The sequence below is a fragment of the Eleutherodactylus coqui genome, chromosome 1, assembly GCF_035609145.1.
Source record: "Eleutherodactylus coqui strain aEleCoq1 chromosome 1, aEleCoq1.hap1, whole genome shotgun sequence".
In the NCBI taxonomy this organism is placed as follows: Eukaryota; Metazoa; Chordata; class Amphibia; order Anura; family Eleutherodactylidae; genus Eleutherodactylus; species Eleutherodactylus coqui.
Genome location: NC_089837.1, coordinates 468,337,053 through 468,349,413, shown reverse-complemented (window position 1 = coordinate 468,349,413; position 12,361 = coordinate 468,337,053). Strand labels below are relative to the sequence as shown.

General features: G+C 41.5%; 1 protein-coding gene across 1 annotated transcript in view; it reads right to left on the bottom strand.

Moving 5' to 3' along the window:
* Nucleotides 1-4,166, bottom strand: part of GALNT6 (polypeptide N-acetylgalactosaminyltransferase 6) — a 63,476-nt gene extending 59,310 nt beyond the window's left edge. Inside the window, exon 1 of the mRNA XM_066584363.1 lies at nt 4,002-4,166. The gene's annotated coding sequence lies outside the window, so the exon portion shown is untranslated. The remainder of the gene's footprint in view (nt 1-4,001) is intronic.
* Nucleotides 4,167-12,361: the final 8,195 nt, after the last annotated feature.

Sequence of the window (12,361 nt, the reverse complement as noted above, 5' to 3'; positions counted from 1 at the left end):
TTTTTGTGCATTTCTGAACCTCAATAGTAAACCGCTTTAACCAGTAAAAGCATTCACTTTACCTGGACCACTGGAGATTGTTGCTCTCTCCAGCAGGTCCCATTGAAGTTAAAGTGACCCTCTTGTCCTGGACAAACAAGAGATGGCCAAACCACTTTCTCTGACTACCTGATGCACTAATATGCATAGTTAATCTAAAGGCCATTTTACATGGGATGACTTGTTGGACTTAGATGCCCAACAGGGCGTCCCAGCAATGATAGTTCTAGTGCTTTTACACAGGAACGATCATCACTAGTGAATGGAGGTGGAGCGGCCGGGATTGTTCCAGCTGTCTGCCCCCTTAGTAAACAGGCAGTCGTTCATAAATGAATGGGTTTTTTTTGTATTTTTGGTTTTTTTACATGGGCCAATCCATCGTTCAGGATGCAGAAACTGAATGACAAACGAACAACAGGTTCTTGTTAGTCGTTCAGTCGGGGCATGCGTTAACGCTGAATGCGTTATCTGCCCATGAAAAAGGGCCCCAATTTGCAAACTCAACACTGGATTTGCTTGAAGCCTTATCATACATTGCCAAATCCTGAATTATAGAGAAAAGAACAAACTGAATAGTGATTGGAGACCATTAAACGGTACTTTTACACTAAACGCAGGAACCTGAACAATTTATCGGCCCATGTAAAAAGGCCCTAAGACTTTACACCTGCTTTGATTAACCAGTGCTGTCCACACGAGCAGTGCTGGTCAGTAGGAGCAGCATGTACTGGCTTAGACTACCAATGCATACACAGTGTACCTCAGGTAGTCTGAAAACCTGTTTGGCCATCTTTGTTTGTTCAGGACTGGAGGGTCACTTTAAGGCCACTTCCACATGGGCTGCAAACATCGTGCCATTTTGTTACTATGCGACAGCGCTACAAATAGCATGTATGTGGAGCCCATGCTTTCCCATGGGTTCTTCCACACGAGCGATGTTTTGTAGCCTGCGACTTTGCAAGACTACAAAATCGTGTACTGTATACAGCCACGATTTGCAATATTTTGTAGCCCATGTTTCCCTACGGAGCCTTGCTTTCCGTCACGTTGAATCATGTGAAAAATCCCCCAAAAAACACGCCTTCTCTCCGGTCCTCGTCACTTGTCTTCAGGCATCTCTTCCTGGTCAGGGATTTGAAAAACCCCACCTCCAGGAAGCTGTGCCTCCGATTGGCTGAGCACTGCAGTGCTCAAGCAATGGGACCCAGCGCTCGATGAATCAATCACAGTCTTTCATTGAATGGCTGCATTTGGTTCATTGAGCACTGGCTCTGATTAGCTCTTGAGCGCCGCTCGGCCAGTCAAAGGCGGTGCTTCCTGGAGGTGGGGGATCTTCAAATTCCTGACCCGGAAGAGATGCCTGAAGACAAGTGCCGGGGACCTGAGAGAAGATGTGGCAGAGCTGACAGCGCTTCTTAGGTGATGTATTTGCTTTTTTTAATGCAGCTAGGGCTAATTTATTTATAGGGTTTATATTTTAAGCCCCGCCGCTAAAATCCCAGCAAGACAGCGCTACAGAATCACGATATTGCTCAGACAACCGATGCAATATCGCTGCAATTTCCTTGTGTCCATATTGTTGTCACCCGTGTTGGCAGCCTAATGGAGCAGTGGTACACGTGTAGGCATCACTGTTAAATTAAGGATGCGTCGTAGGGAATATCTCAATAAACTTGCGATTTTTGTGCGATGCGATTTTAACATTAGAAAGTCCCATTGACATTCGCATTAAAAAAAAAAAAAAAAAAAAAAAAAAGGCGCAGCAATATTGCAGCGTTAAAAACAAACAAGCAAAAAAAAAAAAACACTAGTCAGTAGAAGCCCTCAAGCTACACTGGGAGTTCATTTACACATCAGGGCTTTTGCCAGAATCATCTTGTGGCAAATCTATTGTATTTTGACATAATTTCTGAATAACCTTGTCAAAGCCTGTGACAGAATCATAAGGTGTAAATAAACCCTAGAAGTTATCAGTATTTTTCTGAGCCAAAACTTGGAACTCGCCCTACAAGGAGGAGCAATAGAGCCGAAAGCTGCAGATGGCATTTCCAGTACAGATAGTTATGACCACCAGCTGTGTGAAGGAGTAGAGAGGTAGTCAGACATGTACAAGCCTTTCCATTTACTGCCACCACAGTAAGGCTGGTGTCACATGGGCATATGCATATTTCTGCGTGCATAGGCGCAGTGTTTTTTGCGGAACAATCAATTTTGTTTGCAGATACATCGCTATGTATTGGTGTACTTTTCCTGTGTGGAAGGAATTTGCTCATCGATTGAAATGGCCAATTGTCCTAATGAGTTCTTTTTCCGGCGCAATTAGTGTTTCATACATCTCCTAGCATATTTTGTGCACATTTGTACATCCTCATTGACTTCTATGGGGACTTTTGGTGAGCAAATGCAGATTTTTTTTGTTTGCACAACCAAAATGTCTAGAAAAAAATACAAGCATGTGAACGAACCCATTGAAATCAATGGGATCTACTCACTGCCTATTGCGCGTGCAAATAAGCTGCGTGACACTGGCCTAAAGGAAACAGCGAAGCAAATAAATGGAGTTATAGTTCCACATATATGAATCAAAAGTTAAATGTACCACCATCTATAATAGTGATAAAAATATAGTGATATAGTGATTAAAAATAAAAACTCACTAACATACTGCGTATAACATTGTGTGTGTCACGTTATTAGAGTTTATTTAGTTTTGCACTTCTTGGGTTACAATATTGCTGTCATTATAGATTCCACATAGAATTTGAGAGTAACCAATCACTCTTTATTCAGTGATATACTCTTCATATATTTGTATTCCGGGCTTTAGGAAACTTGGGTAACAACCATTGTGTGAGTCATAATAGCAGACAGTTTAGTTGCCCCCCAGTATTCAGTATTCCCAATGAAAGGATTAAAAAAATATATATATATGTTTTTATTTTTAAAGGGGAAATTACAATATCACGGGATGGTTACATAAAAGATCATTTCAGACCATCTACAAAAGGAGATATATAATAGACACACACACACACACACATCAGGATAGAAACTAGGCTGAAGTTCTTGAAAAACAGGTACTTACATAGGTTACCAGTGAGAAAAAAAAAAAAGTTCCACGTCAGAGAAAGACCCAATTGGGTGTGAACCAGATAACTACGTAGCACCCTTTCTAATTTCCACATAGTACATGTAAATACCAGGACAATCATTATGTAGATTCACATTTTTTCAATAGGTGTTTTCCAAGTTACTACATTCTTAAAAGAGCCACTAGATCCCAACAATTTATCATAAATATCACCAATGAGGATAAAGCTCCAGACCACACAATAATGGGAAATTCTAAGTCACACTATTTGTATGCCGTGACAACGCTCTCTGTACAATGTATGTAATATGCAGGTGTTATAAAGAGATAACAGAACTAAATGATTACAAATGTAACAAAAAGTTAGCCACCACCTCCAACAAATGTGTAAGCTTAACACACACAGTACTAAGCCATTTGTAGTTATCTGTTCACGATTCACACTAATATGGTACAAAGTCATATTGTAACAAAGTATAATGATTATTTTTCAACCTGTTTAGTATTTATTTTATAAAGCAAAACTTCTTAGACACACAACATGAAACAAGAACAAAGAAAACTATACACAAAGTGTTGCTAAGGAAACAATACAACAGATAAAGTCACACAACCTTGCTCAGGATAGCACAGAAATCTCCTTTACAACCATAATTCAAGTCTAATATGAGCACACTGCATAGAGTTAGCAAACAATATAAGAGCTAAGCACTTGTCTGTATAGGAAAAGCCATTGTATGCAGTGCATGGCTGGTTCCCTTTAAGAGATGCATGTGCACTGCACCCTGGTGTTACAAGCTATTAAGTTCAAAGTCACCAAGGAAGCAACAGCACAATGTGACTGGCACAGGGTCCTAAAGGGTCATCTTACCTTTTGTCCTGATGTGCTTTGGCACTGGGGTGCAGCACAGTGAGCCCCCAGGATGTTGGATGTGCTGAGCAGAAGAGAACTAGTGAGCTGACAGTTATGTCTAATGCTGCTGCTCTTTAACCACACTTAAATCATTCAGGAAATGATCTGCTGTTAGTAAGAAGGAGGGTGCAGCCAGCAGCAACTCAGGAGGAGTCACTAGAGGAGAGAAAGGGACTACAAGGAGGCAGGAAACAAAGCATTACCTGCACAGGAGGGAGGGGAGAGGCTGCCAAACAGGTGTATCCTAGAGGGAGGCAGGACATCTCCTCCAGGTCCTAGAGCCTCCAGGACAGGTAGTGAGCAGAAATGTGTCCCTCCACCTCGGCCGGTGTCATCATACTACCTTTTACGTATAGACACCATGGCTTAGAATTTTGCTGTACTAACTTTAATCTGTCTTCTTCTCACATTCAGGAAAAGATCAAATCAAATGAAATCCATAATGAAAAAGAATAGTTATGTTCATAGTTTTAGCCAACTTACTGGTAATAGTTTGTATATTGATGGCATAAATACACGACACTTTAACTGAAAACTTTGAAATGAAGCTTCATCTTCGAGACACTTGAGGTTGGGGCTTAGGGTGCCTTCACACTTGCAATGAAATCATGAGATGCAAGAGGGAGTGAAAATGCAGAATTATGAAACCAATGATTTTCAATGGTTTCTTTCACATTTGAGATGTTTTCACACATGTGATGTGGCGTAAAAAAAATCGCGCCTGCCCTATCTTTCTGCATTTTGTGATTTTATCTATCCCATGTTTCCCTATGGAGCCTCCTTTTTATCGCGTCGCACAAACGTGTGATTTTCGTGCAATGCGTTTTTAATAGAGATGAGCGAGCGTACTTACTAAGGCAAACTACTCGAGCGAGTAGTGCCTTATGCGAGTACCTGCCCGCTCGTCTCTAAAGATTCGGGTGCCAGCGGGGAGGAATGGAGGGAGATCTCTCTCTCACTTTCTCCCCCCCCCCCCCGCTCCCCCCTGCTCACTCCCGCAACTCACCGCTCTCCCCCGCCGGCACCCGAATCTTTTGAGACAAGCTGGCAGGTACTCGCATAAGGCACTACTCGCTCGAGTAGTTTGCCTTAGCGAGTACGCTTGCTCAGCTCTAGTTTTTAACATTAGAAAGTCCTATTGATTTTTGCACAATAAAATCGTGCACAAAAATAGCGGATGGCAGCGATGCGTGGTTTTTCACAAGTAAAGGCACCGCTGATGCTCAAAAATTGTAAAAACAAAACTGCAATTTTCTCACGGTCATATCGCAATCGCCAGTGTGAAAGAGCCCTTACATGGAGACTTTTTGTGGTGCAGCTTTCCAATTTTGAGGGCTTATTCACACAAGTCCATGTGCTGTCCATATTTCCATCTAACTGCGCATGACAGCACATTGACCCATTACAGTCCATAGGGTTATACGTACATCGATTGCACGCAGACTATTAAAGAAACACAGAAAATCAAGGTGCACATTTGCATTAAAAAAATTGGGTTACATCTGCAAAAAACTGGCATTTTTTCATACATATGAAGCTCCATGTGGCCTCCGTATTCAGTCCAAGTGTCTGTATTTTTTTTCCTTCCATTTTCCATCTGTTTTTCACATCTGTAACAAAAGAGAAACGGAAATAGACCCAATTCTTTTTTTCTATATCTCAAGAAAAACGGACAGCACACGGACGGCACAGGAACGGCATCTGAGTGATGTCTATTATTTTTTATTTCCTTATTGACTTTAATGGGCGCATCTCCTCTGTAAAACGGATTAGAAAAGTGCATGTGATGTGTTTTATCACGCAGTCTCTGTCTGAGTGAAAAAAAAGCTCGGGGGGGGGGGGGGGGGGTTTCGCACAAAAAAAAAAATGAAGGAGGCTCTACTTTTTTTTAGAATTGCAATGATCCACAAAAGAGTGCACATTTTTTCTTTTTGCACAGCCATTGACTTGAATGAGTGACTATTTGGTCCCACTTCTTGGACAATACTCACTCATTCAACAGACCCACAGCAACACTTAGGCCTGGCCCAACCGCAGGATTTATTAACTTTAAGTCCAAGTCAGGCAGTAAACCCCAAGGTCAGGCCAGGACACTCATTCACATTGTGGACGCAGAAATATGGCCATAATACGTTTATGTGAAACTGACCTTTAGAAGGTGAAAATCAGCAACTAGACTCTCAGTGGACTAATGGAGTATTGAATGGTCCCCTGGCCCAGGTAAGGACATGGTCAAATTTGAACTGAAGAGTAAAGGGGAATCTGTTATACTAACCCAGCTATCTGTTCCCACACTTGTCACCCATAGAAGTCGGTGCGCAGACATTGCAACGGACTCATCTCCCCAGGCTGTACACTCCCATTGTTATTTATGAGAGCGTGCACAGCCTGCAGAGATGTGTCTGCTGCATTGCCTGTATGTTGACTTCCATGGGTGACAGTGTGGGAATGGAAGCTAGGTGACTATAAAAAGTACACCCCTGAACTCTTTGGGACCTGGTCTATCAGCACCATAATTTAGTTTATAGCGCCCATGAGTGATGACAGGTTCCCTTTAAGATCTGCACTGTTCAAGTGTTTAGTACCATGAAGTGTGTCCTACAACCATTTAGTTTGGCGACACTATTCTTATCCGTAACCATTAAGCACTTGTGCCTTCTTGCGAAGAAGATGAGCTCCCATTCTAAAAACTGTGTTCTACTGGATACATTTGTGTTAAATAGCATTGTTTGCTACACTATTCCATCCTCTTTTTATAAACCATGTACTAACATATACTGTTCAAACAGGCTGAAAGGTCTTTAGACTAATGGATACCTATGGACATGCTTAGCGTGTACTTCAGGAGCATTCCCGTTATACATACTGAATGTGTGGCAATAAATCAATGCGAGTGCAGCTTTACACTTGTCTAATGCTAAGTGGATATGCATAGAGCCCTCTCTGCAGTATCAAGCACTCCTGAAATTAAACAAGAATGTCATCATAGCAAGAAAAATCAGTAATCAAATCAGATTCCCAGATACACAAAATGTTCAGACTTCAACACACAGTGGAAAGTCTGGCTATTGAGGCTTGTGACTCCTTATGACACACGGGTCTAAGTTTGAGGTCATGTCTCATTGTGCTTTGTAAAATTCCTACTACTCGTGAATACTGCATGTAACGTAAAACTTTACTTCTGAAGACGTGGAGAATATAATAGATTGTTGCATAAATAGCAATTCCTGATATAAATGATTTTTTAACCCCAAAAAAGATGGTAGCTGCGCAGACTAGCGGGTGCCCTGTCTAATGCGAGAGATGTCAATGAGAAGCAAGTAGAGCCGAAGTTAGTTTTTGCCTCAGGTGAAAGAACACATTCAGCACTGTGCAAAAGTTTTAGGTGGGTATGGAAAAATCCTGCAAAGTAAGAATGCTTTCAAAAATAGAAGTGTTAATAGTTTATTTTTATCAAAATGAAAAGTGAACGAATATAAGAAAATTCTAAATCAAATTCGTATTTGGTTGTGGCCACCAAAACAGCATCAATTCTAGGTACACTTTCACAAAGTCAGGGATTTTGTAGGATTATAATCAGGTATATGATTAACCATTTATACTAAACAGGTGATAATAATCATCATTTTCACATGTAGGTTGAAACAGTCATTAATGGGAACAGCAGTATAGAAAGCTTAAAAGTGGGTGAGAAACAGCCAAACTCTGCTACATAGGTAAGGTTGTGGAAGACAGTTTCATGTCACAGGTCAAACATCATGGCAAGACTGAGCACAGCAACAAGATACAAGGTAGTTATACTGCATGAACAAGATCTTTTGCCAGGCAAAGATTTCAAATCAGACTGGTGCTGTTCAAGTTCTTTTGAAGAAGCACAAAGAAGCAGCAATGTTGAGGACTGTAGATGTAATGGTTGGCCAAAGAAACTGGCTTACTACTGTTCGAAATCAGAAGATGTCCAGCGGTGCCATCAGCTCGGAACTTGCAGAAACCAGTGGGACCCAGGTACACACATCTACTGTTCGGAGAAGTCTAGCCAGAAGTTGTCTTCATAAAGGAATTGCGGCTAAAAAGCCAAACCTTCAACATAGAAACAAGGCCAAGTGACTCAATTATGCAGGAAAACATAGAAACTGGGGTGCAGGAAAAACGGCAGCAGCTGTTCTGGACTGATGAGTAATAATTTGAAATATTTGGCTGTAACAGAAGGACTGGAGAGCTGTACAATAATGAGTGTCTGCAGTTACAGTGAAGCATGGTGGAGAGCGGTACAATAATGAGTGTCTGCAGGCAGTAGTGAAGCATGGTGGAGAGAGGTACAATAATGAATGTCTGCAGGCAGCAGTGAAGCATGGTGGAGAGCGGTACAATAATGAGTGTCTGCAGGCAGCAGTGAAGCATGGTGGAGAGTGGTACAATAATGAGTGTCTGCAGTTACAGTGAAGCATGGTGGAGAGCGGTACAATAATGAGTGTCTGCAGGCAGCAGTGAAGCATGGTGGAGAGCGGTACAATAATGAGTGTCTGCAGTTACAGTGAAGCATGGTGGAGAGCAGTACAATAATGAGTGTCTGCAGTTACAGTGAAGCATGGTGGAGAGCGGTACAATAATGAGTGGCTGCAGGCAGCAGTGAAGCATGGTGGAGAGCGGTACAATAATGAGTGTCTGCAGGCAGCAGTGAAGCATGGTGGAGAGCGGTACAATAATGAGTGTCTGCAGGCAGCAGTGAAGCATGGTGGAGAGCAGTACAATAATGAGTGTCTGCAGGCAGCAGTGAAGCATGGTGGGGAGCGGTACAATAATGAGTGTCTGCAGGCGACATTAAAGCATGATGGAGGTTCCTTGCAAGTTTGGGGCTGCATTTCAGCAAATGGAGTTGGGGATTTGGTCAGAATTAATGTGTCCTCCATGCTGAAAAAGAGAGGCGAATGCTTATCCATCATGCAGTACCATCAGGGAGGCGTCTGATTGGCTTCAAAATTAATTTGCAGCAGGACAACGACTCCAAACATAAAGCCAATGTCATTAATAACTATCTTTAGCATAAAGAAGAACAGGAAGTCATGGAAGTGATATGATAAGTCATTGGCAAGCCTAAGGCTGCTCTCACACATACGCATCACATCATTACAGGTGATGAGGTGCGTTAAAAAGCCCTAAAACGTGCGACAATATAGCAGACAGTGCTTGAAAATAGAGCGTGAGAAATGCTGCGTTCAATCGCAGGTCAGTGAAGCCCCATTGAAATCAATAGAGGCATTGTAGTGCGATTAGGGTGGCATTTGAAACGCTGTGCTAATCGCAGCAAAAAGCGGGTTGCGTGCGTGCGGCCTTAGGAAATATACAATTCTAGGGAAACTTGTGATTGGAAATGATATTGGTACCTAAATGTACTGTATTTTTATGCTCTGATCATAATAGAGCCATGACAGCTTTTCTGAATTAAGGCGTTTTTGCACAGGCTGGAACCATTTCTATGCAACCAAGCACCAGTGTGAACAGAGCTGTAAGCCATTTCTCTACATCAGTCCTATCAACTGTAAAAAGTTCACAAATCATAGCAACATAAAGTCCTATATAAAAAAAAAGTGCATCAAGTAGCCAAACAAGTAAAAATATTCAGTTAATTCCATGCATATTAAAAAGGCTTGACTGCTATGATGATCATTGAGGCCCCACTGGACTACAATATATATAAATATCTCTCCTCCAAGGACACAGAGCACTTTAGGGAGGATTCACTCACAGCTTTTCTGGAAAAAAAATCACAGTTCTTGAGGCAATTTTTAATGTGTTTTTTTGAGTCAAAGACATAAGTGGATCGAGTAACATAGTATAAGCCCTTTATTTATATTTCCTATTCATTTTGAATCCACTTCTGCTTCGCTCAAAAAAAGTAATCCACCCTTATAGCATTTACATGACTGTTCTTTATGTCAAGATTTCACCGTAGAGGTGATTAAAGGCCCATTTAGACCCAATGATTCTCGCTCAGAAATCGCTCAAAGCCGTCTTTTGAGACAGAATCATTGGGTCCAACTGCATAGACATCGTGCAGTTTTTGTTAACAAGTCGCTGATCATTCTCGTTCAGCAAGCTGAAAGACAACAATGAGTCTTATCAGGACCGCCCATTGAGTTCTCAGCGGGATACAGCTGATACTATTGTTTCAGCTAGTATCCCGCTCCATGAACACAGCCGGAGTATAAAGAAGACATATGGAAAATAATACCAATGAATGCAAATACTGGAGGTAGAAACGGAGAAAAGTAGTGCGTACTTTGTATTTTAAACACACCCCATAGACTTTAACAGGGTGAAAATTTCCATAATACGCCATGTGATAGGGCATACTGCAGTTTAGCAAATACAGTCAGTGTCCAAAAAATGAACATTTGGCAAAATGCCAGATGAAGAAGCCTAGTAATCTCTGACTGTGAGGGTGATGAATGAGTGGAACAGGTTACCACGGGAGGTGGTGAGTTCTCTTTTAATGGAAATCTTCAAACAGAGGCTGGACAAATATCTGTCTGGGATGATTAATGAATACTGCACTGAGGAGGAGGTTGGACCAGATGACCCTGGAGGTCCCATCCAACTCTACCAGTCTGATTCTACAAAAGCTTGCTGTGACATTATTTCTTTTTTCAGCCATTACAATATATCATATCTACAAGATTATTTTGTTTCTCTATCCAAAAAGAATAGCATAACTAAATAAAAACTGTAAAAACAATAGAAACTGCCCAACCTCCTTTAAATTGAATCCAAGATGCTTAGAGGGTTGTGGTTGTAAGACACTAAAATGTGTCCATATTACAGCTGTGTAAAACAAGCCTTATCTTGTATTTTGTGTTAAAAACAGATAAAAGGGATGGCAAAAATGACTTCTATTGGAAAAAAAATGACTGTCCTTGGTCAATGGCTGAAGATGCTGCTAGACTTTTGAATTTTATTATTTTGGGTTCTCTTACCTGCATATTTTCTTATTTAGCTAGCGGCTGCTAGTAATTACCGGTTTCAGTCATTCCTATACTCGTACCCCAGCAGTTTATTCTGCAATAGCCTTGAATTTTGAGTATAGGTAGAAGGGTCTCAATGGCATTTAGCTATATGTCACCCATAGATATTGCTGGGCTTATCTAAACCCGCATGGTGATATACACAATTTTTTATGCAAACATTGACCCATTTGAGAACCGTTCATCCTAGCATAACATTGCCCTCACTCTATACAATTCCTTGGTCATCCCTAGGATTGTGGTGTTCTAGTATTTACTAGGCACTGTCCTCACTTGCGAGGATGCTTACCAGGTTTATTATCTCTACGGCTCATTTTTCTATCGGGCTCCTGAAGAGTCATGCTTACGACAGAAATGCGGCAAGCCATACTGAGCCATATTAGAACTGTTTCCAGTGAACCACATGACTGTGCTGAGGACTCATCCCGAATCCACATATTTTTTGTCTCACTGGGCCTATATATATTATAGAGCCCTATATCTGGCTTGATTCTCGCGCATGAAAATTTGATACTAGACCTTATATTTCTGGTCTTTTCCTTATATTTGTATCTACCTAATTGGTCCTCGCTTCTGTCTTTGAGTGGACAGGCCTATATGTTCCAAGTGACGGGCAGGCAGGCACTTTTTTAGTGGTTAGTACTGGTTAGTGGTTAGTTGGTTTTACTGGCACTTTTGTTGCTTCCTTCTAACTTTTGTCAGGACCACTTTCTTGCTATTGAGCGTCTTTGGAATTCTATGTCTCTCACACACTTAGACATAGCCAATTACCAGTAATTACACACAGTGCCTGCCAGAGTAGACCATCATTTGTGTTGTTTGTACATAAAGCCGCAATTCTCTAGTTTTTAGCATTTCTTTATTAAAGGTTATATTTTAGGGAATTTTGTCAGTGATAGCGGTTACATTTTCTTACTCCCCTGCACCTGTGATTCCTTGGTCCATAGCTGTGAAGAAAAAAAGATCACCAGTCTGGGCAAACCTAAGGGGGCAAACGGGTGGCATGTATCTGAGGTTGGCCCTACCTGTGTGTAAATCAGAGGATAACTCCATCTAAAACATTCATACCTGTTATATAATGGTCAAAGTGTCTTAACCCTTTCCAATCCAATTTGCATCCTGGTTTTCCTCTTTTTCTGCCATTATACAACAGCGCTATATGCTGTCTAAAGCCAGTACTGCATAAGGTGACACGTTGGTTGGGCTCCGACAGCAGAGGCTGGCAATACACAGTAAGAGAACCCCGACGGACGTCTTCCAACATTGGAGCTGTACAGCCTTCAGACGTCAGACAGT